At 40.7% G+C, this 6000-nt stretch overlaps 1 pseudogene; it reads left to right on the top strand.

Moving 5' to 3' along the window:
- Positions 1-5319: 5319 nt before the first annotated feature.
- On the top strand, positions 5320-5567 carry LOC102739166 (dolichyl-diphosphooligosaccharide--protein glycosyltransferase subunit 4-like; annotated as a pseudogene).
- The last annotated feature ends 433 nt before the right edge of the window (positions 5568-6000 follow it).

The following is a 6000-nucleotide window of genomic DNA, read 5'->3' as shown; positions in this document are numbered from 1 at the left end:
CTGCTCAGTGGGGAGCCTGTTTCTCCCTCTCCCGCTCCCCCTGCTTGTGTTCCCTCTCTTGCTGTTTCTCTCTCTGTCAAATAAATAAATAAAATCTTTAAGAAAAAAAACTTATAAAACTCAACATCCAAAAAATGAATAATCCAGTTAAAAAATGGGCAAAAGACATGAATAGACATTTTTCTAAAGAAGACGTATAGACGGCTAACAGACATGAAAAGATGCTCAACATCATTGATCATCAGGGAAATACAAATCAAAACCACAATGAGATATCACCTCACACCTGTCAGAATGGCTAATATTAACAACACAGGCAAAACAGATGTTGGCGAGGATGCCGTGAAAGGGGAGCCCTCTTACACTGTTGGTAGGAATACAAACTGGTGCAGCCACTCTGGAAAAACAGTATGAAGGTTCCTTAAAAAGTTAAAAGTAGAAATACCCTACAATCCAGCAATTGCACTATTAGGTATTTACACAAAGGATATAGAAATACTGATTCAAAGTGATACATGCATCCCAATGTTTAAAGCAGCAATGTCCACAATAGCCAAATATGGAAAGAGCCCAAATGTCCATCAACTGATGAATGGATAAAGAAGATGTGGTGTATACAATGGAATATTACTCAGTCATCAAAAAGAATGAAATCTTGCCATTTGCAATGACATGGATGGAGCTAGAGAGTATTATGCTGAGCAAAATAAGTCAGTCAAAGACAAATACCATATTACTTTACTCCTATGTGGAATTTAAGAAACAAAACATATGACCATAGGGAGAAAAAATAAAAGAGAGAGGCAAACGAGAAAACAGACTCTTAATTATAGAGAACAAACAGGGTCGCTGGAGGGGAGGGGAGTGGGGGGATGGGCTAAATGGGTGATGGGTATTAAGGAGGACACTTGTGATAAGCACTGAGTATTGTAAGTGATGAATCATTAAATTTACACCTGAAAGTAATATTACATGGTCTGTTAACTAACTGGAATTTAAATAAAAACTTGACAAAGAAAAGAAAAAAGGAACTCATACAACTCAATATCAAAAAGTCCATACCTAAGGGGCGCCTGGGTGGCTCAGATGGTTAAGCATCTGCCTTTGGCTCAGGTCATGATCCCAGGGTCCTGGGATCGAGCCCCACATCGGGCTCCTGACTCAGCAGGGAGTCTGCTTCTTCCTCTCCCTCTGCCTCTCCCAGTGCTCATGCTCTCTCTCTATCTCTGTGTCTCAAATGAATAAATAAAATCTTTAAAAAAAAAAAAAAGTCCATATCTAAAAATGGTCAGAGGACCTGAACACACATATTTCCAAAGAAGACATAAAGATGGCCAATAGGCACAAGAAGAGATGTTCAACATCACTAAGCATCAGGAAAATGCAAATCAAAACCACAGTGAGAGATCACCTCATACCTATCAGAACAGCCAGTATCACAAAGACAAGAAATAGCAACTGTTGGCGAGGATGTGGAGAAAAGGGAGCCCTCGTGCACTGTTGGTGGGATGTAAATTGATGCAGCCACTATGGAAAACAGATTGGGTTCCTCAGAAATTAAAAACAGAACTACCACACAATCCAACAATTTCTCTTGTAGGTATTTATCCAAAGAAAACAAAAAACACTAATCCGAAAAAAACATATGCACCTCTATGTTTATTGCAGCATTATTTATAATAGCCAAGTTACAGTACCAATTTAAATGTCCATCAACAGACGAATGGATAAAGAAGATGTGGTGTGGGGGTGCCTGGGTGGCTCAGTCGTTAAGCGTCTGCCTTCGCCTCAGGTCATGATCCCAGGGTCCTGGGATCGAGCCCTGCATCGGGCTCCCTGCTCCACAGGAAGCCTGCTTCTCCCTCTCCCACTCCCCCTGCTTGTGTTCCCTCTCTCGCTGTCTCTCTCTCTGTCAAAAAATAAATAAAAAATCTTAAAAAAAAAAAAAAATGTGGTGTGTTTGTATGTGTGTGTGTATACATAGAATATACAATATAATATTACTCATCCATAAAAAAAATGAAATCTTGCCATTTGTGATAACACAGATAGACCTAGAGGGTATTATGTTAAGTAAAATAAGTCAGAAACAGAAAGACACTGTATGATTTAACTTATATATGGAATCTAAAAAACAGAACCAGACTTACGGATGCAGAGAAGAAACTGATGGTTACCAGAGGGAAGGGGGTTGGGAGGATGGATGAAATAGGTGAAGGGGGTTAAGAGGTCTTCCAGGGCGCCTGGGTGGCTCAGTCCTTAAGCGTCTGCCTTCGGCTCAGGTCATGATCTCGGGGTCCTGGGATCGAGCCCTGCATCGGGCTCCCTGCTCTGCAGGAAGCCTGCTTCTCCCTCTCCCACCCCCCACTGCTTGTGTTCCCTCTCTCGCTGTGTCTCTGTCAAATAAATAAATAAAATCTTAAAAAAAAAAAAAGAGGTACAATCTTCCAGTTATAAAATAAATAAAACATGGAGATATAATGTACAGCATAGGGAATATAGTCAATAATATAATAACAACTTTGTACGGTGATAGAGTAACTAGACTTATTGTGGTGGCCATTTTGTAACGTAAATCACTATCAAATCACTATATTGTACACCTGTAACTAATACAATATTGTATGTCAATTATTCTTCAATTTAAAAAAATGGAGGGGAATAAAAGAATAGATTTTCATGTATGATCAAACTAAGTTGTTATCAGTTTAAAATAGACTCTTATGGCATTAAGAAGTTTTATGTAAGCCTCATGGGAACCACAAAGCAAAAACCTACAGTAGTTACACAAATGAAAAAGAGAAAAGGAACGAATCATACCACTGTGGAAAATCATCAATTCACACAGGAAGACAGCAAAAGAGGAAGAAAGGAAAGGAACAAAGAACTACACAACAGACAAAAACAACTAATGAGGGGCACCTGGGTGACTCAGTTGGTTAAGCGTCTGACTCTTGGTTTCAGCACAGGTCATGGTCTCATGGGTCCTGAGATTGAGCCCTGCGACAGGCTCCACACTCAGCCGGGAGTCTGCCTGAGATTCTCTCCCTCTGCCTCCCCACTGCACACACGTGTGCTCTCTCTCTCTCTAAAATAAAATAAAGCTTAAAAAAAAAAAACCAATAAGATGACATTAGTAAGTCCTTACTCATAATTACTACAAATGTAAGTAAATTAAATTCTCCAATCAAAAGGCATAGAGTGGCTGAATGGTTTTTTTTTAAAAAGATACAACTAGAGGGGGCGCCTGGGTGGCTCAGTCGTTAAGCGTCTGCCTTTAGCTCAGATCATGATCCCAGGGTCCTGGGATTGAGACCCCCACATCGGGCTTCCTGCTCGGCGGGAAGCCTGCTTCTCCCTCTCCCACTCCCCCTGCTTGTGTTCCCGCTCTCGCTGTGTCTCTCTCTGTCAAATAGATAAATAAAATCTTAAAAAAAAAAAATCTTAAGATGTAAAGGAAAAAGAAGCCATATTGTTTTTTTAAAAAAAAAGAAAAGAAAGATACAACTAGAGGAGCGTCTGGGTCGCTTAGTCGGTTAATCATCTGCCTTTGGCTGGGGTCATGATCTAGGAGTCTTGGGATCTGAGCTCTCTGCTCTGTGAGGAGTCTCCTTCTTCCTCTTCCTCTGCCCGTCCCCCTGCTTGTGTTCACTCTCTCTCTGACAAATAAATATTTTTTTAAAAAAAGATACAACTAGATACTGCCTACAAGAGATTCAGATCAGCTTTAAGGATACACATAGGCTCAAAGTGATGGAATGGAAGAAGATATTCCAAGCAAGTAGAAACCAAAAGAAATTAGAGGTAGCTATACTTAATACAGGTAAAAGACCTTAAGTTAAGAACTGTCACAAGAGGGGCACCTGGTGGCTCAGTCAGTTAAGCGTCTGACTTCAGCTCAGGTCATGATCCCAGGGTCCTGGGATCAAGTCCCACATCGGGCTCCTTGCTCAGCAGAGAGCCTGCTTCTCCCTCTGCCTGCCACTCCCCCTGCTTGTGTTCTTTCTCTCTCTCTGTCTCTGATAAATAAAATCTTTAAAAAAAAACTGTCACAAGAGACAAAGAAGGTCATTATATAATGATAAAACACATCAATTTCATCAGGAAGATTTAACAACTGTAAATATATATGCACCCAACATCAGAGCATCTAAATATATTAAGCAGATACTAACAGCTCTGAAGAGAGAAATAAGCAACAATACCATAATAGCAGGGAACTTCAATACCCATTACTTTCAACAATGGGTAGATCATCTAGGCAGAAAATCAATAAAGAAACACTGAACTTGAACCATACTTTAGACCAAATGGACCTACCAGGAAATACAGGACATTCCATCCAACCAGAAGAATACACATTCTTCCCAAGCACACACAGAACATTCTCCAGGATAGACCATATATTGGGTCACACAACAAATCTTAGCGAATTTAAGAAAATTGAAATCATACCAAGTATTTTTTCTAACCACAACTGAATGAAACTAGAAATTGGTAACAGGAGGAAAGTTGGAAATTCGTGTAAATTACACAACCACCTCTGAACAACCAAAGGGCCAAGGACGAAATCAAAACGGAAGTAAAAAAATATCTTGAAACAAATGAAAACAGAAACCCAACACACCAAAACTTGTGGGATGCAGCAAAAGCAGTTCTAAGTGTGAAGTTTATAGCAATAAATACCTACATTAAGGAAAAAGAAAGATCTTGGGGCTCCTGGATAACTCAGTCAGTTAAGCATCTGCCTTTGGCTCAGGTCATGATCCCGGGGTTCTGGGATCGAGCCCCGAGTTGCGGGGGGAGGGGGTCCCTGCTAAGCAGGGAGTCTGCTTCTCCCCCTCTCTCTGCCCCTCCACTACTGCTCGTGCTCTCTCTCGCTTGCTCTCTCTCTCTAGAGATTGAGAGCATGACTGGAAGGAGGGGCAGAGGGAGAAGCAGACTCCCTGCAGGACAGGGAGCCCAGCATGGGACTCAATCCCAGGACCCTGGGATCATGACCTGAGCCAAAGGCAGATACTTAACCAACTGAGCCATCCAGGCACCCTAAATAAATAAAATCTTAAAAAAAAGATCTCAAACAATCTAACTTAACACCTAAAGGAACTAGAAAAAGAAGTAAATCCAAAGTTAGCAGGAAAAGGAAGGAAATAAAGATCAGAGCAGAAAGAAATGAAATAGAAACCACAAACATCAATGAAATTAAGAGCTGGATTTTTGAAACAATAAACAAAACCGACAAACCTTTAGTTAGAGCAGGACCAGGTCTATGTTGAACTAGGGCACAGACCAGGTTGAAGCCAAGCCCAGCTGATCAGGATGATCACAGAAAGGCAGCTGGCCATCTTTGTCAACATGCCGGGAGTGTGGCTCTTCCTGTTTATCATTCTTTATCACTAGGTGGCCATCAACCATCCTAAGAAGCAGGAATGAAAGTGGCGCTTTCTCCACTCCAGGGTTCCATAACATAATCTGAAACAAGATGGAGGGTGTAAGGGGCCTTCACACTTCACTTCATCTCTTCTCCCCATAACAACATCCAAAGCACCTACACCTGGATTTTTCCAAACAACTTTTATTTCCTCAAAGCCTTTCTTAACCCTACGGAACAAAAAGTTGCCACTGAGTAGAGCCCAGTATAGGGGCTGTTTTCTTTTCTACTCCCTCTCCCCCAATATAAAAATAAAGGTATATTTTATAACTTTAGCTAGAGTAAAAAAGAAAAAAGGAGAAAGACTCAAAATCAGAAATGAAAGAAACAAACCCCTAACATCACACTCAATGGTGAAAAGCTAAAAGCTTTTCTTCTGAGATCAGGAACAAGACAAGGATGCCCACTCTTGTCACTTTTATTCAACACAGTATTTAAAGTCCCAGCCAGAGCAATCAGGCAAGAAAAAGAAATCATAGGCATCCAAATAAGAAAGAAGTAAAACTGTCACTATTGGCAGATGACATATTATACACAGAAAACCCTATACACTCCTCCAAAACACAAAA

The sequence above is a fragment of the Leptonychotes weddellii genome, chromosome 16 (genome assembly GCF_054177405.1).
Source record: "Leptonychotes weddellii isolate Sample4059 chromosome 16, ASM5417740v2, whole genome shotgun sequence".
NCBI lineage: Eukaryota > Metazoa > Chordata > Mammalia > Carnivora > Phocidae > Leptonychotes > Leptonychotes weddellii.
The sequence above is the reverse complement of the archived record's forward strand: the minus strand, read 5'-3'. Positions and strand labels throughout refer to the sequence as shown.